Consider the following 15564-nt stretch of genomic DNA (forward strand, 5'->3'; position numbering starts at 1 on the left):
TTCCTCTCTCCTTACCTGTGGTTATGCCTGGCTGCTTGGTTCCAGTTGTAGGCCTACATCCCACAGGCAATTTGCTTGTCTCTCTCACACATGTAAATGGGTCAGCACTCAAGTGCACACACCTGCCTGCACCCACAGATCCTCTCACACACACTTTTCTCAACAAGATTTTTTCCTAGTTTAGAGACTCAGAGACCCATGTTGAAATACAAAAGCAGCACACCACATGACGGCCTTCACATAGAATCCAGCAGCAAATGGGAAACTTTTAACTAGCCGTGGTCCTATTACTGCAGCCCTACCATGGAACGACTGCTGGATGAGTCGTGCTCGAGAATATTGAACCTACAACAAGTCTGAGGTAAATAAGAATTCCACAGGAATACCATAAACAGGGACCTATGACCCTTTCGAGCCAGATAGGAATCAAACCTACAATCGTCTGATCCGTAGTCAGACGCGTTATCCATTGCGCCACTGGCCCCATGTAGGTACATCCATACTTTTGTCCTTAAGAGGACCAGAAATTGTGTGTGTGTGTGTGTGTGTGTGTGTGTGTTTTAAAACACCATTCCATCAACCTTTTTAGCCATGTTTACTGCTCACAACCAGAAGACACAAGTAAACCCACCTGAGGGACCTCCTGAAATTCTGTTCTGTCAGGTGTTCCTAACTTATACAAAGGACTTTAGGAGGAGGAAGGACCTAAAAGTCAGGCGAAATGGTCCTAGATCCAAGGAAATGTTTTAGATCAGCCTCAGTTTCTTAAATAGTCTGCATTAACATCATCAGTTCCACGTCTGTGTGGAGCTGATCTTGAGGACTTCTTAATCAGCAGGCGGGTACAACAATAAAGTGTTTAATATTACAATACAGGCGAAAATTCAGACACCTTGTCATAGGCTCACCTTGTCCAGGGACCCAGGCATGCTGCCTTTCCACTCTCAGAGCCCTTCACCTAACCTACTGTGCAGCTGTTTCACCTCTAATATCACTGTTCCACAGGCAGCGTGATGTCACAATGTTCCTTGTCTGTAGCCTGAACCATGAGCCTTTGCAACCCTGGCATAATCTACATACTTCCAATTGGTGAAGTCTTGGACCACAAATGCAGTGAAGAATAATGGATTGTTACTCTTCATTCATTTTTGCCCATTGGCTCAGATTTGAATGCTTACAGGCCATCCGAGCATCTCTGCCAGGCCACCCTATGTCTAGAGACTGTAGATTTAGAGAGTTTATAAACATTGTAGGTTCATCACTGAAGTGTGCTCGCTTCGGCAGCACATATACTAAAATTGGAACGATACAGAGAAGATTAGCATGGCCCCTGCGCAAGGATGACACGCAAATTCGTGAAGCGTACCATATTTTTACCAGCTTTCAGGAGAGAAATGTTCTATGTTTTCAAGACTAATTGAAATAATAAAGCAGGTTCCAGTGCTTTCCTCCTAATATGTATTTTTCAATTTTTCTCTCCTCAACATTTTTAATGTATTTACCTCGCAGTAAAGAAGGTGTACTCTATGTGTCCAGCTGCATTTAGCAAGGAAGCCTGCAGGACTTCTGGGACTTTTCTTTCTCTTCTTCAGCCTCCCTGTCATTATTCTTCACAACCCCCAAATCTATACTGCTGCCAGCGATGCGTTGCTTTGTGGGAAGCAAGACAAAGAGAAGGGGAGGGCCTATGCAAATGATGGCCTCAGGGCTGTCTGGGAGTCCCTTTTCAGCAGTACTGTTAAAATCCGCCTTGCAACCAGATTGGTCTGGTAAGCTGAAAAATACCAGGCATGATTGGGCACCGGGTCCTCTAGGCCCTTGGAGGACATATTGGGCCTGCATCCCTCAGTTTCTGAGGTCCAAGAAATGTTCACCCTCCACCCTAATAGAGAGGTCTTGGCCGATCGGGGCAGAAGGGAGCAGGGCAAGATGCTCATGATCCTGCTCTAATAAGGAACTGCCTTCCTCTCTCCTTACCTGTGGTTATGCCTGGCTGCTTGGTTCCAGTTGTAGGCCTACATCCCACAGGCAATTTGCTTGTCTCTCTCACACATGTAAATGGGTCAGCACTCAAGTGCGCACACCTGCCTGCACCCACAGATCCTCTCACACACACTTTTCTCAACAAGATTTTTTCCTAGTTTAGAGACTCAGAGACCCATGTTGAAATACAAAAGCAGCACACCACATGACGGCCTTCACATAGAATCCAGCAGCAAATGGGAAACTTTTAACCAGCCGTGGTCCTATTACTGCAGCCCTACCATGGAACGACTGCTGGATGAGTCGTGCTCAAGAATATTGAACCTACAACAAGTCTGAGGTAAATAAGAATTCCACAGGAATACCATAAAACAGGGACCTATGACCCTTTCGAGCCAGATAGGAGTCGAACCTACAATCTTCTGATCCGTAGTCAGACACGTTATCCATTGCGCCACTGGCCCCATGTAGGTACACCCATACTTTTGTCCTTAAGAGGACCAGAAATTGTGTGTGTGTGTGTGTGTGTTTTAAAACACCATTCCATCAACCTTTTTAGCCATGTTTACTGCTCACAACCAGAAGACACAAGTAAACCCACCTGAGGGACCTCCTGAAATTCTGTTCTGTCAGGTGTTCCTAACTTATACAAAGGACTTTAGGAGGAGGAAGGACCTAAAAGTCAGGCGAAATGGTCCTAGATCCAAGGAAATGTTTTAGATCAGCCTCAGTTTCTTAAATAGTCTGCATTAACATCATCAGTTCCACGTCTGTGTGGAGCTGATCTTGAGGACTTCTTAATCAGCAGGCGGGTACAACAATAAAGTGTTTAATATTACAATACAGGTGAAAATTCAGACACCTTGTCATAGGCTCACCTTGTCCAGGGACCCAGGCATGCTGCCTTTCCACTCTCAGAGCCCTTCACCTAACCTACTGTGCAGCTGTTTCACCTCTAATATCACTGTTCCACAGGCAGCGTGATGTCACAATGTTCCTTGTCTGTAGCCTGAACCATGAGCCTTTGCAACCCTGGCATAATCTACATACTTCCAATTGGTGAAGTCTTGGACCACAAATGCAGTGAAGAATAATGGATTGTTACTCTTCATTCATTTTTGCCCATTGGCTCAGATTTGAATGCTTACAGGCCATCCGAGCATCTCTGCCAGGCCACCCTATGTCTAGAGACTGTAGATTTAGAGAGTTTATAAACATTGTAGGTTCATCAATGAAGTGTGCTCGCTTCGGCAGCACATATACTAAAATTGGAACGATACAGAGAAGATTAGCATGGCCCCTGCGCAAGGATGACACGCAAATTCGTGAAGCGTTCCATATTTTTACCAGCTTTCAGGAGAGAAATGTTCTATGTTTTCAAGACTAATTGAAATAATAAAGCAGGTTCCAGTGCTTTCCTCCTAATATGTATTTTTCAATTTTTCTCTCCTCAACATTTTTAATGTATTTACCTCGCAGTAAAGAAGGTGCACTCTATGTGTCCAGCTGCATTTAGCAAGGAAGCCTGCAGGACTTCTGGGACTTTTCTTTCTCTTCTTCAGCCTCCCTGTCATTATTCTTCACAACCCCCAAATCTATACTGCTGCCAGCGATGCGTTGCTTTGTGGGAAGCAAGACAAAGAGAAGGGGAGGGCCTATGCAAATGATGGCCTCAGGGCTGTCTGGGAGTCCCTTTTCAGCAGTACTGTTAAAATCCGCCTTGCAACCAGATTGGTCGGGTAAGCTGAAAAACACCAGGCATGATTGGGCACCGGGTCCTCTAGGCCCTTGGAGGACATATTGGGCCTGCATCCCTCAGTTTCTGAGGTCCAAGAAATGTTCACCCTCCACCCTAATAGAGACGTCTTGGCCGATCGTGGCCGATCGGGGCAGAAGGGAGCAGGGCAAGATGCTCATGATCCTGCTCTAATAATGAACTGCCTTCCTCTCTCCTTACCTGTGGTTATGCCTGGCTGCTTGGTTCCAGTTGTAGGCCTACATCCCACAGGCAATTTGCTTGTCTCTCTCACACATGTAAATGGGTCAGCACTCAAGTGCACACACCTGCCTGCACCCACAGATCCTCTCACACACACTTTTCTCAACAAGATTTTTTCCTAGTTTAGAGACTCAGAGACCCATGTTGAAATACAAAAGCAGCACACCACATGACGGCCTTCACATAGAATCCAGCAGCAAATGGGAAACTTTTAACCAGCCGTGGTCCTATTACTGCAGCCCTACCATGGAACGACTGCTGGATGAGTCGTGCTCAAGAATATTGAACCTACAACAAGTCTGAGGTAAATAAGAATTCCACAGGAATACCATAAAACAGGGACCTATGACCCTTTCGAGCCAGATAGGAGTCGAACCTACAATCTTCTGATCCGTAGTCAGACGCGTTATCCATTGCGCCACTGGCCCCATGTAGGTACACCCATACTTTTGTCCTTAAGAGGACCAGAAATTGTGTGTGTGTGTGTGTGTGTGTTTTAAAACACCATTCCATCAACCTTTTTAGCCATGTTTACTGCTCACAACCAGAAGACACAAGTAAACCCACCTGAGGGACCTCCTGGAATTCTGTTCTGTCAGGTGTTCCTAACTTATACAAAGGACTTTAGGAGGAGGAAGGACCTAAAAGTCAGGCGAAATGGTCCTAGATCCAAGGAAATGTTTTAGATCAGCCTCAGTTTCTTAAATAGTCTGCATTAACATCATCAGTTCCACGTCTGTGTGGAGCTGATCTTGAGGACTTCTTAATCAGCAGGCGGGTACAACAATAAAGTGTTTAATATTACAATACAGGCGAAAATTCAGACACCTTGTCATAGGCTCACCTTGTCCAGGGACCCAGGCATGCTGCCTTTCCACTCTCAGAGCCCTTCACCTAACCTACTGTGCAGCTGTTTCACCTCTAATATCACTGTTCCACAGGCAGCTTGATGTCACAATGTTCCTTGTCTGTAGCCTGAACCATGAGCCTTTGCAACCCTGGCATAATCTACATACTTCCAATTGGTGAAGTCTTGGACCACAAATGCAGTGAAGAATAATGGATTGTTACTCTTCATTCATTTTTGCCCATTGGCTCAGATTTGAATGCTTACAGGCCATCCGAGCATCTCTGCCAGGCCACCCTATGTCTAGAGACTGTAGATTTAGAGAGTTTATAAACATTGTAGGTTCATCAATGAAGTGTGCTCGCTTCGGCAGCACATATACTAAAATTGGAACGGTACAGAGAAGATTAGCATGGCCCCTGCGCAAGGATGACACGCAAATTCGTGAAGCGTTCCATATTTTTACCAGCTTTCAGGAGAGAAATGTTCTATGTTTTCAAGACTAATTGAAATAATAAAGCAGGTTCCAGTGCTTTCCTCCTAATATGTATTTTTCAATTTTTCTCTCCTCAACATTTTTAATGTATTTACCTCGCAGTAAAGAAGGTGCACTCTATGTGTCCAGCTGCATTTAGCAAGGAAGCCTGCAGGACTTCTGGGACTTTTCTTTCTCTTCTTCAGCCTCCCTGTCATTATTCTTCACAACCCCCAAATCTATACTGCTGCCAGCGATGCGTTGCTTTGTGGGAAGCAAGACAAAGAGAAGGGGAGGGCCTATGCAAATGATGGCCTCAGGGCTGTCTGGGAGTCCCTTTTCAGCAGTACTGTTAAAATCCGCCTTGCAACCAGATTGGTCGGGTAAGCTGAAAAACACCAGGCATGATTGGGCACCGGGTCCTCTAGGCCCTTGGAGGACATATTGGGCCTGCATCCCTCAGTTTCTGAGGTCCAAGAAATGTTCACCCTCCACCCTAATAGAGACGTCTTGGCCGATCGTGGCCGATCGGGGCAGAAGGGAGCAGGGCAAGATGCTCATGATCCTGCTCTAATAATGAACTGCCTTCCTCTCTCCTTACCTGTGGTTATGCCTGGCTGCTTGGTTCCAGTTGTAGGCCTACATCCCACAGGCAATTTGCTTGTCTCTCTCACACATGTAAATGGGTCAGCACTCAAGTGCACACACCTGCCTGCACCCACAGATCCTCTCACACACACTTTTCTCAACAAGATTTTTTCCTAGTTTAGAGACTCAGAGACCCATGTTGAAATACAAAAGCAGCACACCACATGACGGCCTTCACATAGAATCCAGCAGCAAATGGGAAACTTTTAACCAGCCGTGGTCCTATTACTGCAGCCCTACCATGGAACGACTGCTGGATGAGTCGTGCTCAAGAATATTGAACCTACAACAAGTCTGAGGTAAATAAGAATTCCACAGGAATACCATAAAACAGGGACCTATGACCCTTTCAAGCCAGATAGGAGTCGAACCTACAATCTTCTGATCCGTAGTCAGACGCGTTATCCATTGCGCCACTGGCCCCATGTAGGTACACCCATACTTTTGTCCTTAAGAGGACCAGAAATTGTGTGTGTGTGTGTGTGTGTGTTTTAAAACACCATTCCATCAACCTTTTTAGCCATGTTTACTGCTCACAACCAGAAGACACAAGTAAACCCACCTGAGGGACCTCCTGAAATTCTGTTCTGTCAGGTGTTCCTAACTTATACAAAGGACTTTAGGAGGAGGAAGGACCTAAAAGTCAGGCGAAATGGTCCTAGATCCAAGGAAATGTTTTAGATCAGCCTCAGTTTCTTAAATAGTCTGCATTAACATCATCAGTTCCACGTCTGTGTGGAGCTGATCTTGAGGACTTCTTAATCAGCAGGCGGGTACAACAATAAAGTGTTTAATATTACAATACAGGCGAAAATTCAGACACCTTGTCATAGGCTCACCTTGTCCAGGGACCCAGGCATGCTGCCTTTCCACTCTCAGAGCCCTTCACCTAACCTACTGTGCAGCTGTTTCACCTCTAATATCACTGTTCCACAGGCAGCTTGATGTCACAATGTTCCTTGTCTGTAGCCTGAACCATGAGCCTTTGCAACCCTGGCATAATCTACATACTTCCAATTGGTGAAGTCTTGGACCACAAATGCAGTGAAGAATAATGGATTGTTACTCTTCATTCATTTTTGCCCATTGGCTCAGATTTGAATGCTTACAGGCCATCCGAGCATCTCTGCCAGGCCACCCTATGTCTAGAGACTGTAGATTTAGAGAGTTTATAAACATTGTAGGTTCATCAATGAAGTGTGCTCGCTTCGGCAGCACATATACTAAAATTGGAACGATACAGAGAAGATTAGCATGGCCCCTGCGCAAGGATGACACGCAAATTCGTGAAGCGTTCCATATTTTTACCAGCTTTCAGGAGAGAAATGTTCTATGTTTTCAAGACTAATTGAAATAATAAAGCAGGTTCCAGTGCTTTCCTCCTAATATGTATTTTTCAATTTTTCTCTCCTCAACATTTTTAATGTATTTACCTCGCAGTAAAGAAGGTGCACTCTATGTGTCCAGCTGCATTTAGCAAGGAAGCCTGCAGGACTTCTGGGACTTTTCTTTCTCTTCTTCAGCCTCCCTGTCATTATTCTTCACAACCCCCAAATCTATACTGCTGCCAGCGATGCGTTGCTTTGTGGGAAGCAAGACAAAGAGAAGGGGAGGGCCTATGCAAATGATGGCCTCAGGGCTGTCTGGGAGTCCCTTTTCAGCAGTAATGTTAAAATCCGCCTTGCAACCAAATTGGTCGGGTAAGCTGAAAAACACAAGGCATGATTGGGCACCGGGTCCTCTAGGCCCTTGGAGGACATATTGGGCCTGCATCCCTCAGTTTCTGAGGTCCAAGAAATGTTCACCCTCCACCCTAATAGAGAGGTATTGGCCGATCGTGGCCGATCAGGGCAGAAGGGAGCAGGGCAAGATGCTCATGATCCTGCTCTAATAATGAACTGCCTTCCTCTCTCCTTACCTGTGGTTATGCCTGGCTGCTTGGTTCCAGTTGTAGGCCTACATCCCACAGGCAATTTGCTTGTCTCTCTCACACATGTAAATGGGTCAGCACTCAAGTGCACACACCTGCCTGCACCCACAGATCCTCTCACACACACTTTTCTCAACAAGATTTTTTCCTAGTTTAGAGACTCAGAGACCCATGTTGAAATACAAAAGCAGCACACTACATGACGGCCTTCACATAGAATCCAGCAGCAAATGGGAAACTTTTAACTAGCCGTGGTCCTATTACTGCAGCCCTACCATGGAACGACTGCTGGATGAGTCGTGCTCGAGAATATTGAACCTACAACAAGTCTGAGGTAAATAAGAATTCCACAGGAATACCATAAAACATGGACCTATGACCCTTTCGAGCCAGATAGGAATCAAACCTACAATCTTCTGATCCGTAGTCAGACGCGTTATCCATTGCGCCACTGGCCCCATGTAGGTACACCCATACTTTTGTCCTTAAGAGGACCAGAAATTGTGTGTGTGTGTGTGTGTGTGTGTGTTCAAAACACCATTCCATCAACCTTTTTAGCCATGTTTACTGCTCACAACCAGAAGACACAAGTAAACCCACCTGAGGGACCTCCTGAAATTCTGTTCTGTCAGGTGTTCCTAACTTATACAAAGGACTTTAGGAGGAGGAAGGACCTAAAAGTCAGGCGAAATGGTCCTAGATCCAAGGAAATGTTTTAGATCAGCCTCAGTTTCTTAAATAGTCTGCATTAACATCATCAGTTCCACGTCTGTGTGGAGCTGATCTTGAGGACTTCTTAATCAGCAGGCGGGTACAACAATAAAGTGTTTAATATTACAATACAGGCGAAAATTCAGACACCTTGTCATAGGCTCACCTTGTCCAGGGACCCAGGCATGCTGCCTTTCCACTCTCAGAGCCCTTCACCTAACCTACTGTGCAGCTGTTTCACCTCTAATATCACTGTTCCACAGGCAGCGTGATGTCACAATGTTCCTTGTCTGTAGCCTGAACCATGAGCCTTTGCAACCCTGGCATAATCTACATACTTCCAATTGGTGAAGTCTTGGACCACAAATGCAGTGAAGAATAATGGATTGTTACTCTTCATTCATTTTTGCCCATTGGCTCAGATTTGAATGCTTACAGGCCATCCGAGCATCTCTGCCAGGCCACCCTATGTCTAGAGACTGTAGATTTAGAGAGTTTATAAACATTGTAGGTTCATCAATAAAGTGTGCTCGCTTCGGCAGCACATATACTAAAATTGGAACGATACAGAGAAGATTAGCATGGCCCCTGCGCAAGGATGACACGCAAATTCGTGAAGCGTTCCATATTTTTACCAGCTTTCAGGAGAGAAATGTTCTATGTTTTCAAGACTAATTGAAATAATAAAGCAGGTTCCAGTGCTTTCCTCCTAATATGTATTTTTCAATTTTTCTCTCCTCAACATTTTTAATGTATTTACCTCGCAGTAAAGAAGGTGCACTCTATGTGTCCAGCTGCATTTAGCAAGGAAGCCTGCAGGACTTCTGGGACTTTTCTTTCTCTTCTTCAGCCTCCCTGTCATTATTCTTCACAACCCCCAAATCTATACTGCTGCCAGCGATGCGTTGCTTTGTGGGAAGCAAGACAAAGAGAAGGGGAGGGCCTATGCAAATGATGGCCTCAGGGCTGTCTGGGAGTCCCTTTTCAGCAGTACTGTTAAAATCCGCCTTGCAACCAGATTGGTCGGGTAAGCTGAAAAACACCAGGCATGATTGGGCACCGGGTCCTCTAGGCCCTTGGAGGACATATTGGGCCTGCATCCCTCAGTTTCTGAGGTCCAAGAAATGTTCACCCTCCACCCTAATAGAGAGGTCTTGGCCGATCGTGGCCGATCGGGGCAGAAGGGAGCAGGGCAAGATGCTCATGATCCTGCTCTAATAATGAACTGCCTTCCTCTCTCCTTACCTGTGGTTATGCCTGGCTGCTTGGTTCCAGTTGTAGGCCTACATCCCACAGGCAATTTGCTTGTCTCTCTCACACATGTAAATGGGTCAGCACTCAAGTGCACACACCTGCCTGCACCCACAGATCCTCTCACACACACTTTTCTCAACAAGATTTTTTCCTAGTTTAGAGACTCAGAGACCCATGTTGAAATACAAAAGCAGCACACCACATGACGGCCTTCACATAGAATCCAGCAGCAAATGGGAAACTTTTAACTAGCCGTGGTCCTATTACTGCAGCCCTACCATGGAACGACTGCTGGATGAGTCGTGCTCGAGAATATTGAACCTACAACAAGTCTGAGGTAAATAAGAATTCCACAGGAATACCATAAAACAGGGACCTATGACCCTTTCGAGCCAGATAGGAATCGAACCTACAATCTTCTGATCCGTAGTCAGACGCGTTATCCATTGCGCCACTGGCCCCATGTAGGTACACCCATACTTTTGTCCTTAAGAGGACCAGAAATTGTGTGTGTGTGTGTGTGTTTTAAAACACCATTCCATCAACCTTTTTAGCCATGTTTACTGCTCACAACCAGAAGACACAAGTAAACCCACCTGAGGGACCTCCTGAAATTCTGTTCTGTCAGGTGTTCCTAACTTATACAAAGGACTTTAGGAGGAGGAAGGACCTAAAAGTCAGGCGAAATGGTCCTAGATCCAAGGAAATGTTTTAGATCAGCCTCAGTTTCTTAAATAGTCTGCATTAACATCATCAGTTCCACGTCTGTGTGGAGCTGATCTTGAGGACTTCTTAATCAGCAGGCGGGTACAACAATAAAGTGTTTAATATTACAATACAGGCGAAAATTCAGACACCTTGTCATAGGCTCACCTTGTCCAGGGACCCAGGCATGCTGCCTTTCCACTCTCAGAGCCCTTCACCTAACCTACTGTGCAGCTGTTTCACCTCTAATATCACTGTTCCACAGGCAGCGTGATGTCACAATGTTCCTTGTCTGTAGCCTGAACCATGAGCCTTTGCAACCCTGGCATAATCTACATACTTCCAATTGGTGAAGTCTTGGACCACAAATGCAGTGAAGAATAATGGATTGTTACTCTTCATTCATTTTTGCCCATTGGCTCAGATTTGAATGCTTACAGGCCATCCGAGCATCTCTGCCAGGCCACCCTATGTCTAGAGACTGTAGATTTAGAGAGTTTATAAACATTGTAGGTTCATCAATGAAGTGTGCTCGCTTCGGCAGCACATATACTAAAATTGGAACGATACAGAGAAGATTAGCATGGCCCCTGCGCAAGGATGACACGCAAATTCGTGAAGCGTTCCATATTTTTACCAGCTTTCAGGAGAGAAATGTTCTATGTTTTCAAGACTAATTGAAATAATAAAGCAGGTTCCAGTGCTTTCCTCCTAATATGTATTTTTCAATTTTTCTCTCCTCAACATTTTTAATGTATTTACCTCGCAGTAAAGAAGGTGCACTCTATGTGTCCAGCTGCATTTAGCAAGGAAGCCTGCAGGACTTCTGGGACTTTTCTTTCTCTTCTTCAGCCTCCCTGTCATTATTCTTCACAACCCCCAAATCTATACTGCTGCCAGCGATGCGTTGCTTTGTGGGAAGCAAGACAAAGAGAAGGGGAGGGCCTATGCAAATGATGGCCTCAGGGCTGTCTGGGAGTCCCTTTTCAGCAGTACTGTTAAAATCCGCCTTGCAACCAGATTGGTCGGGTAAGCTGAAAAACACCAGGCATGATTGGGCACCGGGTCCTCTAGGCCCTTGGAGGACATATTGGGCCTGCATCCCTCAGTTTCTGAGGTCCAAGAAATGTTCACCCTCCACCCTAATAGAGAGGTCTTGGCCGATCGTGGCCGATCGGGGCAGAAGGGAGCAGGGCAAGATGCTCATGATCCTGCTCTAATAGTGAACTGCCTTCCTCTCTCCTTACCTGTGGTTATGCCTGGCTGCTTGGTTCCAGTTGTAGGCCTACATCCCACAGGCAATTTGCTTGTCTCTCTCACACATGTAAATGGGTCAGCACTCAAGTGCACACACCTGCCTGCACCCACAGATCCTCTCACACACACTTTTCTCAACAAGATTTTTTCCTAGTTTAGAGACTCAGAGACCCATGTTGAAATACAAAAGCAGCACACCACATGACGGCCTTCACATAGAATCCAGCAGCAAATGGGAAACTTTTAACTAGCCGTGGTCCTATTACTGCAGCCCTACCATGGAACGACTGCTGGATGAGTCGTGCTCGAGAATATTGAACCTACAACAAGTCTGAGGTAAATAAGAATTCCACAGGAATACCATAAACAGGGACCTATGACCCTTTCGAGCCAGATAGGAATCAAACCTACAATCGTCTGATCCGTAGTCAGACGCGTTATCCATTGCGCCACTGGCCCCATGTAGGTACATCCATACTTTTGTCCTTAAGAGGACCAGAAATTGTGTGTGTGTGTGTGTGTGTGTGTGTGTGTGTTTTAAAACACCATTCCATCAACCTTTTTAGCCATGTTTACTGCTCACAACCAGAAGACACAAGTAAACCCACCTGAGGGACCTCCTGAAATTCTGTTCTGTCAGGTGTTCCTAACTTATACAAAGGACTTTAGGAGGAGGAAGGACCTAAAAGTCAGGCGAAATGGTCCTAGATCCAAGGAAATGTTTTAGATCAGCCTCAGTTTCTTAAATAGTCTGCATTAACATCATCAGTTCCACGTCTGTGTGGAGCTGATCTTGAGGACTTCTTAATCAGCAGGCGGGTACAACAATAAAGTGTTTAATATTACAATACAGGCGAAAATTCAGACACCTTGTCATAGGCTCACCTTGTCCAGGGACCCAGGCATGCTGCCTTTCCACTCTCAGAGCCCTTCACCTAACCTACTGTGCAGCTGTTTCACCTCTAATATCACTGTTCCACAGGCAGCGTGATGTCACAATGTTCCTTGTCTGTAGCCTGAACCATGAGCCTTTGCAACCCTGGCATAATCTACATACTTCCAATTGGTGAAGTCTTGGACCACAAATGCAGTGAAGAATAATGGATTGTTACTCTTCATTCATTTTTGCCCATTGGCTCAGATTTGAATGCTTACAGGCCATCCGAGCATCTCTGCCAGGCCACCCTATGTCTAGAGACTGTAGATTTAGAGAGTTTATAAACATTGTAGGTTCATCACTGAAGTGTGCTCGCTTCGGCAGCACATATACTAAAATTGGAACGATACAGAGAAGATTAGCATGGCCCCTGCGCAAGGATGACACGCAAATTCGTGAAGCGTACCATATTTTTACCAGCTTTCAGGAGAGAAATGTTCTATGTTTTCAAGACTAATTGAAATAATAAAGCAGGTTCCAGTGCTTTCCTCCTAATATGTATTTTTCAATTTTTCTCTCCTCAACATTTTTAATGTATTTACCTCGCAGTAAAGAAGGTGTACTCTATGTGTCCAGCTGCATTTAGCAAGGAAGCCTGCAGGACTTCTGGGACTTTTCTTTCTCTTCTTCAGCCTCCCTGTCATTATTCTTCACAACCCCCAAATCTATACTGCTGCCAGCGATGCGTTGCTTTGTGGGAAGCAAGACAAAGAGAAGGGGAGGGCCTATGCAAATGATGGCCTCAGGGCTGTCTGGGAGTCCCTTTTCAGCAGTACTGTTAAAATCCGCCTTGCAACCAGATTGGTCTGGTAAGCTGAAAAATACCAGGCATGATTGGGCACCGGGTCCTCTAGGCCCTTGGAGGACATATTGGGCCTGCATCCCTCAGTTTCTGAGGTCCAAGAAATGTTCACCCTCCACCCTAATAGAGAGGTCTTGGCCGATCGGGGCAGAAGGGAGCAGGGCAAGATGCTCATGATCCTGCTCTAATAATGAACTGCCTTCCTCTCTCCTTACCTGTGGTTATGCCTGGCTGCTTGGTTCCAGTTGTAGGCCTACATCCCACAGGCAATTTGCTTGTCTCTCTCACACATGTAAATGGGTCAGCACTCAAGTGCGCACACCTGCCTGCACCCACAGATCCTCTCACACACACTTTTCTCAACAAGATTTTTTCCTAGTTTAGAGACTCAGAGACCCATGTTGAAATACAAAAGCAGCACACCACATGACGGCCTTCACATAGAATCCAGCAGCAAATGGGAAACTTTTAACCAGCCGTGGTCCTATTACTGCAGCCCTACCATGGAACGACTGCTGGATGAGTCGTGCTCAAGAATATTGAACCTACAACAAGTCTGAGGTAAATAAGAATTCCACAGGAATACCATAAAACAGGGACCTATGACCCTTTCGAGCCAGATAGGAGTCGAACCTACAATCTTCTGATCCGTAGTCAGACACGTTATCCATTGCGCCACTGGCCCCATGTAGGTACACCCATACTTTTGTCCTTAAGAGGACCAGAAATTGTGTGTGTGTGTGTGTGTGTTTTAAAACACCATTCCATCAACCTTTTTAGCCATGTTTACTGCTCACAACCAGAAGACACAAGTAAACCCACCTGAGGGACCTCCTGAAATTCTGTTCTGTCAGGTGTTCCTAACTTATACAAAGGACTTTAGGAGGAGGAAGGACCTAAAAGTCAGGCGAAATGGTCCTAGATCCAAGGAAATGTTTTAGATCAGCCTCAGTTTCTTAAATAGTCTGCATTAACATCATCAGTTCCACGTCTGTGTGGAGCTGATCTTGAGGACTTCTTAATCAGCAGGCGGGTACAACAATAAAGTGTTTAATATTACAATACAGGTGAAAATTCAGACACCTTGTCATAGGCTCACCTTGTCCAGGGACCCAGGCATGCTGCCTTTCCACTCTCAGAGCCCTTCACCTAACCTACTGTGCAGCTGTTTCACCTCTAATATCACTGTTCCACAGGCAGCGTGATGTCACAATGTTCCTTGTCTGTAGCCTGAACCATGAGCCTTTGCAACCCTGGCATAATCTACATACTTCCAATTGGTGAAGTCTTGGACCACAAATGCAGTGAAGAATAATGGATTGTTACTCTTCATTCATTTTTGCCCATTGGCTCAGATTTGAATGCTTACAGGCCATCCGAGCATCTCTGCCAGGCCACCCTATGTCTAGAGACTGTAGATTTAGAGAGTTTATAAACATTGTAGGTTCATCAATGAAGTGTGCTCGCTTCGGCAGCACATATACTAAAATTGGAACGATACAGAGAAGATTAGCATGGCCCCTGCGCAAGGATGACACGCAAATTCGTGAAGCGTTCCATATTTTTACCAGCTTTCAGGAGAGAAATGTTCTATGTTTTCAAGACTAATTGAAATAATAAAGCAGGTTCCAGTGCTTTCCTCCTAATATGTATTTTTCAATTTTTCTCTCCTCAACATTTTTAATGTATTTACCTCGCAGTAAAGAAGGTGCACTCTATGTGTCCAGCTGCATTTAGCAAGGAAGCCTGCAGGACTTCTGGGACTTTTCTTTCTCTTCTTCAGCCTCCCTGTCATTATTCTTCACAACCCCCAAATCTATACTGCTGCCAGCGATGCGTTGCTTTGTGGGAAGCAAGACAAAGAGAAGGGGAGGGCCTATGCAAATGATGGCCTCAGGGCTGTCTGGGAGTCCCTTTTCAGCAGTACTGTTAAAATCCGCCTTGCAACCAGATTGGTCGGGTAAGCTGAAAAACACCAGGCATGATTGGGCACCGGGTCCTCTAGGCCCTTGGAGG

At 45.5% G+C, this 15564-nt stretch overlaps 14 non-coding genes across 14 annotated transcripts; 8 read left to right on the forward strand and 6 right to left on the reverse strand.

The window, feature by feature from the left end:
• The first annotated feature begins 1268 nt into the window (after nt 1–1268).
• Nucleotides 1269–1375, forward strand: LOC146820546 (U6 spliceosomal RNA). Its single transcript, XR_014965411.1, has one exon. It is a non-coding gene; the product is annotated as a U6 spliceosomal RNA (small nuclear RNA).
• Nucleotides 1376–2374: 999 nt separating this feature from the next.
• TRNAR-ACG (transfer RNA arginine (anticodon ACG)) lies at nt 2375–2447 on the reverse strand. The gene has a single exon. It is a non-coding gene; the product is annotated as a tRNA-Arg (tRNA).
• Nucleotides 2448–3221: 774 nt separating this feature from the next.
• Nucleotides 3222–3328, forward strand: LOC146820548 (U6 spliceosomal RNA). Its single transcript, XR_014965246.1, has one exon. It is a non-coding gene; the product is annotated as a U6 spliceosomal RNA (small nuclear RNA).
• Nucleotides 3329–4337: 1009 nt separating this feature from the next.
• TRNAR-ACG (transfer RNA arginine (anticodon ACG)) lies at nt 4338–4410 on the reverse strand. Its single transcript has one exon. It is a non-coding gene; the product is annotated as a tRNA-Arg (tRNA).
• A 776-nt stretch (nt 4411–5186) lies between these two features.
• On the forward strand, nt 5187–5293 carry LOC146820550 (U6 spliceosomal RNA). The gene has a single exon (XR_014964428.1). It is a non-coding gene; the product is annotated as a U6 spliceosomal RNA (small nuclear RNA).
• Nucleotides 5294–6302: 1009 nt separating this feature from the next.
• Nucleotides 6303–6375, reverse strand: TRNAR-ACG (transfer RNA arginine (anticodon ACG)). Its single transcript has one exon. It is a non-coding gene; the product is annotated as a tRNA-Arg (tRNA).
• Nucleotides 6376–7151: 776 nt separating this feature from the next.
• On the forward strand, nt 7152–7258 carry LOC146820552 (U6 spliceosomal RNA). Its single transcript, XR_014965247.1, has one exon. It is a non-coding gene; the product is annotated as a U6 spliceosomal RNA (small nuclear RNA).
• A 1009-nt stretch (nt 7259–8267) lies between these two features.
• On the reverse strand, nt 8268–8340 carry TRNAR-ACG (transfer RNA arginine (anticodon ACG)). Its single transcript has one exon. It is a non-coding gene; the product is annotated as a tRNA-Arg (tRNA).
• A 779-nt stretch (nt 8341–9119) lies between these two features.
• Nucleotides 9120–9226, forward strand: LOC146820554 (U6 spliceosomal RNA). Its single transcript, XR_014965248.1, has one exon. It is a non-coding gene; the product is annotated as a U6 spliceosomal RNA (small nuclear RNA).
• Nucleotides 9227–10235: 1009 nt separating this feature from the next.
• TRNAR-ACG (transfer RNA arginine (anticodon ACG)) lies at nt 10236–10308 on the reverse strand. Its single transcript has one exon. It is a non-coding gene; the product is annotated as a tRNA-Arg (tRNA).
• Nucleotides 10309–11080: 772 nt separating this feature from the next.
• Nucleotides 11081–11187, forward strand: LOC146820556 (U6 spliceosomal RNA). Its single transcript, XR_014965249.1, has one exon. It is a non-coding gene; the product is annotated as a U6 spliceosomal RNA (small nuclear RNA).
• Nucleotides 11188–13054: 1867 nt separating this feature from the next.
• LOC146820557 (U6 spliceosomal RNA) lies at nt 13055–13161 on the forward strand. Its single transcript, XR_014965413.1, has one exon. It is a non-coding gene; the product is annotated as a U6 spliceosomal RNA (small nuclear RNA).
• Nucleotides 13162–14160: 999 nt separating this feature from the next.
• On the reverse strand, nt 14161–14233 carry TRNAR-ACG (transfer RNA arginine (anticodon ACG)). The gene has a single exon. It is a non-coding gene; the product is annotated as a tRNA-Arg (tRNA).
• Nucleotides 14234–15007: 774 nt separating this feature from the next.
• Nucleotides 15008–15114, forward strand: LOC146820559 (U6 spliceosomal RNA). Its single transcript, XR_014965250.1, has one exon. It is a non-coding gene; the product is annotated as a U6 spliceosomal RNA (small nuclear RNA).
• Nucleotides 15115–15564: the final 450 nt, after the last annotated feature.

Source organism: Triturus cristatus, chromosome 6 (assembly GCF_964204655.1).
Source record: "Triturus cristatus chromosome 6, aTriCri1.1, whole genome shotgun sequence".
NCBI classification, from domain to species: domain Eukaryota; kingdom Metazoa; phylum Chordata; class Amphibia; order Caudata; family Salamandridae; genus Triturus; species Triturus cristatus.